This window comes from Globicephala melas, chromosome 6, assembly GCF_963455315.2.
Source record: "Globicephala melas chromosome 6, mGloMel1.2, whole genome shotgun sequence".
In the NCBI taxonomy this organism is placed as follows: Eukaryota; Metazoa; Chordata; class Mammalia; order Artiodactyla; family Delphinidae; genus Globicephala; species Globicephala melas.
The window spans coordinates 55684255-55698148 of record NC_083319.1 but is presented as its reverse complement, the minus strand read 5'-3'; the positions used below and the strand labels follow the sequence as shown (position 1 = coordinate 55698148).

The 13894-nt window shown below is 35.9% G+C and overlaps 1 protein-coding gene across 5 annotated transcripts in view; it reads right to left on the bottom strand.

Annotated features, from left to right (window-relative positions):
• The window catches only part of LOC115863861 (tyrosine-protein kinase JAK2), a 377772-nt gene that overhangs the window by 73627 nt on the left and 290251 nt on the right, over positions 1 to 13894 (bottom strand). The gene's annotated exons all lie outside the window — the stretch shown is intronic.

Genomic DNA, 13894 nt, shown 5'->3' with positions numbered 1-13894 from the left:
TTCACCCAAACAAATAAATACCAATCATATGGAAACTAAAAACAAGTCTCCAAAAATGCCAGAGAATGATCATACATACCATGTTTTCTAATCACACTTCAATTAAATCAGAAATGAATACTAAGGAAAAAAATTTTAATCCTATATATTTGTAAACATAAGCCTCACAGAAAGTATGTTTACTCTACTGATGTTTTCATTCTTTTCCACTGTAGGCAAAATGACATCAACCTGACACACTGACAACGAAGATTTAAATTTTTTATTTAAGTTATTAACGTAAATGTCTACTCATAAATATGTAACAATTTCAATTAGTTATATATAAAAACATTATTCAGTAACAACTTTGAAACTGTATCCTTGCATCATTTTTGAATTTACAAATACTTCTAAATATCTCACAGGTCATAGGAGAAATTATAACAGAAATTAAAAAGCACTTATAATGAATGATGACCAATACCATGTATTAAATGATGGAATATAACTAAAGTGATATTCAAGAGGGAAAACTGTAGCTTTAACCTGCTTATATTAGAAAATCACAGATAATGACCTAAATTATCTAACTCAATACATTAGAAAACAACAGACTAATCCCAAAGACAGATGAAAGAAGGACATGATAGAGTAGAAGTTAACAGAGAATAAAGATTCAATAAAGAGAATCAACAAAATAAAATCTGATTATTTGTAATTACTAACAAAATAAATAAGCCTTTGTCCAGCCTGATCAAGAAAAAGAAAAAAAGGAGGCATAGATAAACATTAAGAATTTTTTAAAGTATAATTACAAGTGTATGTTATAAAGACAAAAAGTGTTAGAATAAATTTTGGCAGTAAATTTGAAAATGCAGACAACTGGACAATTTTTGAAAATCTACATTACTTTAAAAAATGGATTCAAGAATTTTAAAACTTCAAAAGAAAAATAACTATTAAAGAAACAATCTAAGCACTTAAAAAGTTGAGGAGAGGGCTTCCCTGGTGGCTCAGTGGTTGGGAGTCCGCCTGCCGATGCAGGGGACACGGGTTCGTGCCCCAGTCCAGGAAGATCCCACATGCCGTGGAGCAGCTGGGCCCATGAGCCATGGCCGCTGAGCCCGTGCGTCCGGAGCCTGTGCTCCATGACGGGAAAGGCCACAACAGTGAGAGGCCCACGTACCGCAAAAAAAAAAAAAAGCAGAAGACAGTGCTTATAGTCATGTTCAGTCACACTACCTTATTCCAAAATGGCAATTATATATTAATACTTATTTCATGTTTTTCTTACTAGTTCATGTTAATTGGACTGTCTTACGAAGGAAGAAAAGGCAGTGATACTGTGTTTGAGATATACATTATATTGAATAGGTCGGACCTCAAAGAAACCTCAAAGTCATTTTTAACTCCCTTTCTTTCCCTACACACCAAGTCCAAATTATTCTTATTTTTATTTATTAATAAAATAATATTAATTAGTTCAAATGTTTCTTCTTTTTCAAGCCATTACCAGAATTGTGATTCAATTCTGTATCATTCTAGACCAAGAATAGTCATCATTACACTAATATTAACAGAGTCCCTATTCTATAATATGCATAAGATAGGTATGGAAAATACAAAAATGAAAATAGTGACTAACTCTAAGGATCTCACAATGTAGTAGATGACACAGAGAAGCCATTAGAGAATTACAATTCAAGGAATTAAGTGCAATGACAGTAAAGACAACAAGAAAACACAAAAGTACAGAGAGGTGACAAAGATTCTTCGCTTGATCAAATTTTAGTCAGGCTCCTCTGAACCCTCTCCTTAACAAGCCCCAACCATGTATTTCCTTGTAGGAATCCTGCTTAAGTCCTTTTAGCAAGAATTCGCCACCTTTGATATCTGATCAAATTCTTCACCCCTACCATCCCCCAGGTGGTAGATGATCACCTTGGCCTGCTCAGCAAGAATCCTCTGTTAGGTTGGTTCAGCCAAAAATATTCCCAGACTTTGATGTCTCCTCTAGTAATGTTCCATTCACCAATGCCCCCACCCTACTTGCTCCTTGTCTATAAATTCCCACTTGTTCAGACTGTGTCTAGAATTAAGCCCACTCCTCTACTGGAGTAGCTTCCCCTACTACAATAGTTGTTTAAATAAAGTCCATCTTTACCACTTTAACTTTTGTTTGGCTCTGGTTTCCTTTAACAGAGGTAAAAAATTTATCAAGAGGTTCAAGAGGAGTAAAGATAAACAAGAGCTGAAGGAATTTGTCACCAGCAGATCTGCAATACAAGAAATATTAAAAGGAGTTCTTTAAACTGAAGGAAAATGATGACAGATGAAAGCATGGAACTGTAGGAAAAATGAAGAACTTGGGAAAGGGTAAAGATAAAAGAACAATGACTATTTAAAGCAATAATAATATAAGTGCCCTGTGTGTTTATGATGTATACAAAAGTAAAATATACTATATCAATAGCACCAAATATGAAAAGAAGTAAACAGAGTTAAACTGTTATAAAGTTCTTGAACTGTTTGAAAAATAACATACTAGTTTAAGACTGTAATAAGCCAAAAATGTACATTATAATATCTAGGGTAGCCACCAACAGAAAAATACCAAAACTAGTACAAAAAATCCAATAGAAGAGAGGAAGTAAAGAAAAGAAATATACTTGATCAACCTAAAAAACGTAGAAAATGAAGACAAACAGAAAACAAACAAGATAATAAATTTAAACACAAATACATCAGTAATTACTGATTATATTACATAAATGTAAATGAGCCAATTAAAATGCATGCTCTATCAGTCTGGATTATAAAAAAAAAACTTTGTGTTATTTACAAGAGATACTTTAAATGAGAGACACAGATAGGCTGAAACTAAAAAGTAAGAAAATGATATACGACGCAAACACAAACCAAAACAAACGTGATGAGTCAACATTAGCATCAGATGAAATAAACTTTAGGAAGAAGCATTAGTTGTGATAAAAAGGAACACTTCACAGTGATAAGAGGGTCAGTTCAACAGGAAGACATAATAATATTAAATGTGTGTACAACTAATAACATGGCTACAAAATACATGAAGCAAAAAAACATAGAACCAGAAGGAGAAACACATTCAAAATCTCTCAGAAACTGAGAAAAGACATAAAGTTTAAAAACTAACCAATTCAAATTTAGAGAACACTACACCTAGCAAGTGCAGAATACACACCATTTTTAAATGCATGTGAAATATTAAACAAGACAGTTGATAACCTAAGTAACAATGAAAGTCTCAAAAAATTTCAAAGGATTGAAATTATAGAGTATACACTATGACCAAATAAATTAAACAAACAAAAAAATCAGTAACAGATGGATAATTTTAAAATCTCCAAAAGGAATCAGAATCCAGATCTCCTATATTACCTAAAATGTCCAGTTTTTAACAAAAAGATTATGAGATATGCAAAGAAACAGAAAAGTTTAATCCTTGGGCAAGAAAAAAGGAAGGCAACAAACACTGCCTGTGAGAAGACCCAGATGTGAGATTTAACAAAATCTTCAAAGCAGTCATTATAAATATGTTCAAAGAACTAGAATAAACCATGATTACAGAAGTAAAGGAAGAGTGACATCAGTGAAAATGGAATATCCCTATACAGCAACAAGAAAAACTGAGTAAAAACTGTCAGAATCAACTTCATGAGAACTCTGGAAAACAGTCAAAGATATGCAACAACCAAGCAATTGTTGAGCCAGGAAAAAGACAATTTTAAAATGGTAGGAAAAATTGGCAGCATTTCTACTTTCCTCTCTGCTCATGAAGGGCTTAGAGATGGCAGCTGGTATTCCCAATGTGAAACTCTGGTTCATGGCTCTGGAGTGAAGAGAGCCAACCTTAATCTCAAGGAACTGATTTTTGTCTCTTTTGACCTGACTGGAAACTGACAGAAGAATTGTTGCAAGAACATACCTATGTTTCAACAAATTTGGAACTTTCTCAGAGCAGAAAAGCAGCTTCATAGAGGTAATTCCTCCAAAATGTTTTAAGGCAAATGACCAATGTGCTGCCACCTGGGGCAAAAGTTCTAAAGTTGAGGCCCAAAACAGACATGCTGAAAGCTAAAGACAAAATGATGGGGAGAAAGTTTCTTTGGGGAATTAAAGCATTGAAAAGCACCTTTATATACTGGAGAAGAGGAAAGCCATATTCATGCCCAAGGAAGGACAGTTAAGAGAAGACCCTTAAAGCTTTCACCTCAGGCTGATCTTCAGTCTCAGCACAAGCAGAAAGAAAAGGCTAAGGCAAAGTTGTACACAGACTGAATAAACACTGAAGGAATGATCAAACAGAGAGCCAATCTGCAAAGACTGGGAGAGTTTTTGGTCCTCATTTCTTTTCTTTTGGTTCTTGGAATTCAAAGAAATCTCTGATAATAAAACCTGACCACAAGCTAAAGGAACAGAGACTTCAGAACTACACATGACAAAGAATACAGACTTTATAAATATAGTTTCGAAAAGTCAGTAAACAAACAACTGCCACCTAAAGCAAGCAACAAAAAACACAGAAGAGAGAAGACTCAAATTTCCAGTTACTACATTATAGATTTGAAAGATCCAACTTGTTGAATATTCAATCAAAAATTATGAAGCAAGCAAAGAAAGAGGAAAGAATTCCCATACACAGAAGAAATTAAGAGAAACTACCTTGAGGAACAGAGACATAGGTTTTACTAGAAAATGACTTTAATTTGCTGCCTTCAACGTGCTCAAAAATGCTAAAGGAAACCATGGACAAAGAACTGAAGGAAACCAGGAGAAGGATGTAATCAACTAAGACATGAACAGTATAAAAAGAGAAAATCTGGAGCAAAGAACTACAATAACTGAAACTGAAAATTCACTAGAGGGGTTCAAAAGCATGTTTAAACAGAAGAATCAGCTAACTGATTCTGATTCAAGTCAATTGAAACTACCTACTCTGAAGAGCAGGGGGGAAAAAGAAAATAGAAAGGAAAAAAAATGGAGAAAACTAACACACCTGTAGGATATATTATGGGAGTTCCAGAGGGAGAGAAAGTAGAGGAAAGGACAGAAAGAATATCTGAAGAAATAATGGCTCCAAACTCCCCAAGTTTGATGAGAACCACAAGTCCCACAAATCTAAGAAGCTCAGTGAGTTCCAAGATGATAAATGCAACGTGACGCACACTGAGACACATTAAAATCAAACCACCGAAAGCCAAAGATAAAGAGAATCTGGAAAACAGCAAGAGACAAATGATTCATTACATACAAGGAATCCTCAATTAGGCAGTCTCAGTAAGACTCACAGCCAATTTCTCATCAAAAACCACTGAGGTCATGAGGAAACTGGATGATATAATTAAAGGGCTCAAAGGGAAAAATGTCAAGCAAGACTTTTACATCTGGCAAAATAATCCTTTAAAGATGAAGTAGAAATGAAGACATTCTCAGATAAACAAAAGCTGAGGGAGTTCACTGCTAATAGACCTGCCCCACAAGAAATGCTAAAAAGTATTCTTCAGGTGGAAATGATAACATATCAGACAGTAACTCAAAGTCATGAGAAAAAATTTTAAAACTGTTATGAAGATATCTATATATAAATACAAAAGCCAATATTACTGTATTTTTAAGTGGTAATTCCTCTTTTAACCCTTAATGCTCTAATATAAAAATGCATAAACCAATAATTACAAATCTATCTTAACGGGCATGTAATATATAAGGATGTAATTTGTAAAATAACAACAAAAAGGAGGTGGGACAGAGGTGTATGTAAGCAGTTTTTGCATACTATTGAAGCTAAGGTGGTATTAATTAAAAATTGATTATCATACTTCAAGAGATTAATTAAAATCCTTAGGGTGACCCCTAAGAAAATAACTAAAAAATACACAGAAAGGAAAATGAGAAAGGAATCAAAATGTTATAATAAAAAAATTAAACACAAAGGAAAGAAATAATGGAGGAACCAAGGAGTAAAAAACATCTGAGACATATAAAAGACAGAGCAAAATAGCAGAAAGTAGCCTTCATTACCAGGAATTACTACAAACATAAATGAATACAACTATCCAATTAAAGGCAGAGATTGGTAGAATGGGTTAAAAAATAGAAAATGACCCAACTATATGCTGTCCACCAGATACTCATTTTAAATCTAAAGACATTTTAAGTTGAAAGGGAAAGCACAGAAAAAGATAACCCATGCAAAGAGCAGGCAAAAGAATGCTGGGATGGCTATACTAATATCAGGCAAAATAGATTTTAAGTCAAGAACTGTTAAAAAAGAAAAAGAAGAGCATTATGTATTGATGAAATTCTCAATCCTTAAAGAAGATACAGCAATTATAAACATATACATATCTAACAAATGAGCCTCAAAATATATGGACTAAAAATTGAAAACTGAAAGGAGAAACAGACAGTTCAACAATAACAGTTGGAGAGTTCAATACCCCATTCCCAATAAAGGACAGAAAAACTATACAGAAATAGAGGATTTATATTACTATAAATCAACTAGATGTAACAGACATATTCAGAACACGACCACAAAATAGCAAAACATACATTTTTTTCTCAAGTGTACATGGAATATTTCCCAGGGTAGGCCATATGTTAAGTCACAAAAAAAATCTCAACACATTTAAAAAGAATTAAATCATCCAAAATATCTTCTCTGATAACAATGGAATGAAAGTAGAAATCATAACAGAAGGAAAACTGGACAATTCACAGATATGTGGAAATTAAGTAACACACCCTGAAGAAACCATGGATCAAAGAAATTGAAAAAAGCACTGAGACGACTGAAAACAAAAACACAACATATCAAAACTTCTGGGATGCAGCAAAACCAGAGGATAGAGGGAAAATTATAGCTGTAAACACCTATATTAAAAAAGAATCAGGGGGACCTTCAAGATGGTGGAGGAATAAGACATGAGATCACCTTCCTCCCCACAAGTACATCAAACATACACCTACATGTGGAACAACTCCTACAGAACACCTAGTGAAGGCTGGCAGAAGACCTCAGAGTTCCCAAAATGGTCTTGGTGCCCCAGCCTGGTGCCAGGCCTGAGCCTCTGAGGTGGAAGAGCTGAGTTCAGGACATAGGCCCACCAGAGACATCCCAGCCTCAAGTAATATCAATTGGCAAGAGCTCTCCCAGAGATCTCTGTCTCAATGCTAAGACCCAGCTCCACCCAACAACCAGCAAGCTCCAGTGCTCGATGCCCCATGCCAAACAACTAGCAAGACAGGAACACAACCCCACCCATTAGCAGAGAGGCTGCCTAAAATCATAATAAGTTCACAGGCACGCCAAAACACACCACCAGACACACCTCTGCCCACCAGAAAGACTAGATCCAGCCACACCCACCAGAACACAGGTACCAGTCCCGTCACCAGGAAGCCTACACAAGCCACTGAACAAACCTTACCCACTGGGGGCAGACACCAAAAACAATGGGAACTATGAACATGCAGCCTGCGAAAAGGAGACCCCAAACACAGTAAGTTAAGCAAAATGAGAAGACAGAAGTACGCAGCAGATGAAGCAGAAAGGTTAAAACCCACCAGACCAAACAAATGAGGTAATAAGCACTCTACCTCAAAAAGAATTCATAGTAATGATAGTAAAGATGATCCAAAATCTTGGAAATACAATGGAGAAAATACAATAAACATTTAACAAGGACCTAGAAAAACTAAAGAGAAAACAGAGAATGATGAACAGCACAATAAATGAAATTAAAAATTCTCTAGAAGGAATCAATAGCAGAATAACTGAGGCAGAAGAATGGATAAGTAACCTGGAAGATAAAATAGTGGAAATAACCAATGCAGAGCAGAATAAAGAAAAAAGAATGAAAATAATTGAGCACAGTCTCAGAGACTTCTGGGATGACATTAAACACACCAACATTTGACTTATAGGGGTCCCAGAAGAAGAAGAGAAAAAGAAAGGGACTGAGAAAATATTTGAAGAGATTATAGCTGAAAACTTCCCTAATATGGGAAAGGAAATAGTTAACCAAGTCCAGGAAGCACAGAGAGACCCATACAGGATAAATCCAAGGAGAAACACGCCAAGACACATATTAATCAAACTATGAAAAATAAAATACAAAGAAAAATATTAAAAGCAGTAAGGGAAAAACAACAAATAACATACAAGGGAATCCCACTAAGGTTAACAGCTGATCTTTCAGCAGAAACCCTGCAAGCCAGAAGGTAATGGCAGAACATATATAAAGTGATGAAAGGGAAAAACCTACAACCAAGATTACTCTAACCAGCAAGAATCTCATTCAGATTTGACGGAGAAATAAAAACCTTTACAGACAGGCAAAAGCTAAGAGAATCCAGCACCACCAAATCAGCTTTACAACAAATGCTAAAGGAACTTCTCTAGGCAGGAAACACAAGAGAAGGAAAAGACCTACAATAACAAAACCAAAACAATTAAGAACATGGTAATAGGAACATACATATCAATAATTACCTTAAATATAAATGGATTAAATGCTCCATCTAAAAGATAGACTGGCTGAATGGATACAAAACCAAGACCTGTATAGATGCTGTCTACAGGAGACCCACTTCAGACGTAGGGACACATACAGATAGAAAGTGAGGGGATGGAAAAAGACATTCCATGCAAATGGAAATCAAAAGAAAGCTGGAGTAGCAGTTCTCATACCAGACAAAATAGACTTTAAAATAAAGACTATTACAAGAGACAAAGAAGGACACTACAGAATGATCAAGGGGGCAATCTAAGAAGAAGATATAACAATTGTAAATATTTATGCACCCAACATAGGAGCACCTCAATACATAAGGCAAATGCTAACAGCCATAAAAGGGGAAATGCACAGTAACACATTCATAGCAGGGGACTTAACACCTCACATTCACCAATGGACAGATCATCCAAAATGTAAACAAGGAAACACAAGCTTTAAATGATACATTAAACAAGATGGACTTCATATTTAGAGGACAACATTCCATCCAGAAACAACAGAATACACTTTTTTCTCAAGTGCTCATGCAACATTCTCCAGGATAGATCATATCTTGGGTCACAAGTCAAGCCTTGGTAAATTTAAGAAAACTGAAATGGTATCAAGTATCTTTTCTGAGCACAACACTATGAAACTAGATATTAACTACAGGAAAAAAACTGTACAAAATACAAACACATGGAGGCCAAACAATACGCTACTAAAAAACCAAGAGATCACTGAAGAAATCAAAGAGGAAATTAAAAAATACCTAGAAACAAATGACAATGAAAACACGACGACCCAAAATCTATGCAATGCAGCAAAAGCAGTTCTAAGAGGGAAGTTTATAGCAATACAATCCTCCCTCAAGAAAAAAGAAAAATCTCAAATAAACAACCTAACCTTACACCTAAAGCAATTAGAGAAAAAGAACTAAAAAACCCCAAAGTTATCAGAAGGAATGAAATCATAAAGATCAGATCAGAAATAAATGGAAAATAAATGAACGAAACAATAGCAAAGATCAATAAAACTAAAAACTTGTTCTCTGAGAAGATAAATAAAATTTCTAAACCATTACCCAGACTCATCAAGAAAAAAAGGGAGAAGACTCAAATCAATAGAATTAAAAATGAAAAAGGAGAAGTAACAACTGACACTGCAGAAATAAAAAAGATCATGAGAGATTACTACAAGCAACTCTATGCCAATAAAACGAACAATCTGGAAGGAATGGACAAATTCTTAGAAATGCACAACCTGCCAAGACTGAATCAGGAAGAAATAGAAAATATGAACAGACCAATCACAAGCACTGAAATTGAAACTGTGATTAAAAATCTTCCAACAAACAAAAGCTCAGGACCAGATGGCTTCACATGCGGGTGAATTCTATCAAACATTTAGAGAAGAGCTTACACCTATCCTTCTCAAACTCTTCCAAAATATAGCAGAAGGAACACTCTCAAACTCATTCTATGAGGCCATCATCATCCTGATACCAAAACCAGACAAAGATGTCACAAAAAAGCAAACTACAGGCCAATATCACTGATGAACATAGATGCAAAAATCCTCAACAAAATACTAGCAAACAGAATCCAAGAACACATTAAAAGGATCATACACCATGATCAAGTGGGGTTTATTCCAAATTCTTCAATATACACAAATCAACCAATGTGATACACCATATTAAAAAACTGAAGGATAAAAACCACATGATAATCTCAATAGATGCAGAAAAAGCTTTCAGTAAAATTCAACACCCATTTATGATAAAAACTCTCCAGACAGTAGGCATAGAGGGAACTTCCCTCAACATAATAAAGGCCATATATGACAAATCCACAGCCAACATTGTTCTCAATGGTGAAAAACTGAATCCATTTCCTCTAAAATCAGGAAGAAGATAAGGATGTCCACTCTCACCACTATTATTCAACATAGTTTTGGAAGTCTTAGCCACAGCCATCAGAGAAGAAAAAGATATAAAAGGAATCCAAATCAGAAAAGAAGTAAAGCTGTCACTGTTTGCAGATGACATGATACTATAGAGGATCCTAAAGATGATACCAGAAAACTACTAGAGCTAATGAATGAATTCGGTAAAGTTGCAGGATACAAAATTAACACACAGGGCCTCCCTGGTGGCGCAGTGGTTGAAAGTCCGCCTGCTGATGCAGGGGGCACGGGTTTGTGCCCTGGTCCGGGAAGATCCCACATGCCGCACAGCGGCTGGGCCCGTGAACCATGGCTGCTGACCGTGCACATCCGGAGCCTGTGCTCTGCAATGGGAGAGGCCACAGCAGTGAGAGGCCCGCGTACCACACACACAAAAAAACAAACAACAACACACAGCAATCGGTTGCACTTCTATACACTAAAAACAAAAGGTCAGAAAGAGAAATTCAAGAAACAATTCCATCTACCACTGCATCAAAAACATTAAAATACCTATGAATAAACACACCTAAAGAGATGAAAGACCTGTACTCTGAAAAGTATTAAGATGGTGATGAAAGAAATTAAAGATGATACAAACAGAGAGATACACCGTGTTCTTGGATTTGAAGAATCAACATTGTGAAAATAGCTAAACTATCCAAAGCAATCTACAGATTCAATGCAATCCTTATCAAATTACCAATGGCATTTGTCACAGAACTAGAACAAAAAATTTCACAATTTGTATGGAAACAAAAAAGACCCCCAATAGCCAAAACAATCTTGAGAAAAAAAAACGGAGCTCGAGGAATCAGGCGCCTGGACTTCAGACTACACTACAAAGCTACAGTAATCAAGACAGTATGGTACTGGCACAAAAACAGAAATATAGATCAATGGAACAGTATAGAAAGCCCAGAGATAAACCCACGCACATACGGTTACCTTATTTTTGATAAAGGAGCTAAGAATATACAATGGAAAAAAGAAAGCCTCTTCAATAAGTGGTGCTGGGAAAACTGGACAGCTACATGTAAAAGAATGAAATTAGAACACTTCCTAACACCATACACAAAAATAAACTCAAAATGAATTAGAGACCTAAATGTAAGGCCAGACACTTTAAAACTCTTAGAGGAAGACACAGGCAGAACACTCTATGACATAAATCACAGCAAGATCCTTTCTGACCCACCTCCTAGAGAAATGGAAATAAAAATAAACAAATGGGACATAATGAAACTTAAAAGCTTTTGCACAGCAAAGGAAACCATAAACAAGACAAAAAGACAGCCCTCAGAATGGGACAAAATATTTGCAAATGAAGCAACTGACAAAGGATTAATCTCCAAAATATACAAGCAGCTCATGCAGCTCAAGATCAAAAAAAACAAACTACCCAATCCAAAAATGGGCAAAAAAAAAAAACACTTACTACAAAGCTATAATGATCCAAACAGTGTGGTACTGGCAGTAGGAGAGAAATACAGCCCAATGGAATAGAACTGAAAATCCAGAGATAAGCCAATTTGTCTATGGACCAACGAGATTTTGCCAAGTGATCTGAGACTACTGAGTGAGGAAATCAAAGTCTCTTCATCAAAGAGTGCTGTGATCTACATGTAAACATTTATTTGTTACTCGCATCTTACACCTCACACAATTTTTGTAAGGTTCATCCATGTTGTACCATGTATTTGATATTATACAGCCATAGAAGAATGATGTACTAATAATATGGTACAACATGGATGAACTTTAAAAACACTACACAGAATGGAATAAGTCAGTAATAAATGGATATTCCCATGCAAAAGAATAACACTGAATCCCTACCTCAGACCATCTGCAAAAATCAACTCAAAATGAATCAAAGCAAAAATTGTAAAACTCCTAGAAAAGAAAATGCAAGGGGAATTTGTCATGACCTTAGATTTGGTAAATGGATTCTTAGGTATGACATAAAAACACAAGCAACAATAACTAAAGTTGATAAACTGGGCCTCATTAAAATTAAAAATATTTGATTCAAAGGACACCATCCAGATCCAGATAATGAAAAGACAAAGCACAAAAATGGGAGAAAATATATCCAAATAATATACTTGATAGGGGATCTATCAAGCCACGGAGTAGCCATGGCCGCTGAGCCTGCACATCCGGAGCCTGTGCTCTGCAATGGGAGAGGCCACGGCAGTGAGAGGCCCATGTACCACAAAAAAAAAAAAAAAAAAAAAAAAAGATTACCATTTGACCCAGCAATCCTAGATTTATACACAACAGAAATGAAGTCATACGTCCACAGAAAAACTTGTACACAAATGTTCACAGAAACATTATTCATGATAGCCAAAAGTTGGAAACAGCCCAAATATCCATCAACTGATCAGTGGTTAAACAAGAAGTATATCAACACAACACAATGTAGTATATCAACACAATATTACTCAGCCATGAAAGAATTAAGTACTGATAAATGATACAACATGAATGAAACTTATAAACATTATATGAGTTTAAGAAGCCAGTAAAAAAAGGCCAAATATTATATAATCCAAATTTATTGAGACAGAAAGGCAAATTTACTAAGACAGAAAGTAGTTTAGTGGTTGCCTAAGACTGGGGAGGGATGGAGAGTTGGGAAGTGATACCCAATAAGCACAGGGTTTTCTTGGGGGAGAAGAAAAAGTTCTAAAATTGATTATGGTGATGGTTGGACAACTCTGTGAGGATAGTACACACTACTGAATTGTACATATTTAAAACGTGAAATATATGACTTGGAATGTATGATATTGAATTATATATCAATAAAGCTTTTGCAAAAATATATGAAATGTATTACTTGAAATGTATGATATTGAGTTACATATCAATACAGCTTCTACAAAAAATAAACATGAGATACTACTTCACACCCACTGGTATGATTCAGGGTTAGATGGCTCCATGGGTGTTGGCTTGGCTGAATGAATGCCTGAACCACCTCTTGACTGGTCACATTTTTCAGTATTTAAGATTAGGGCCAGGGGCTTCCCTGGTGGCGCAGTGGTTGAGAGTCCACCTGCCGATGCAGGGGACACGGGTTCGTGCCCCAGTCCGGGAAGATCCCACATGCCGCAAAGCGGCTAGGCCCGTGAGCCATGGCCGCTGGGCCTGTGCAGCCGGAGCCTCTGCTCTGCAACAGGAGAGGCCACAGCAGTGAGAAGCCCGCGTACCGCAAAAAAAAAAAAAAGATTAGGGCCCTGAAAACTCTACTTCCAAAAGGAATTCTAAGATCAAATTAAAGAATAAAAGTCATTTGGTCAATTTCCTCACTTTAAAAGAGAAATAAACATAGTACCTTGTTCTGTGTCAGTCTCAGCCTAGCAGTAACGTTGCTACTGGCCAGAAGTACCTAAAGACCCACCCAGAACTAAGGC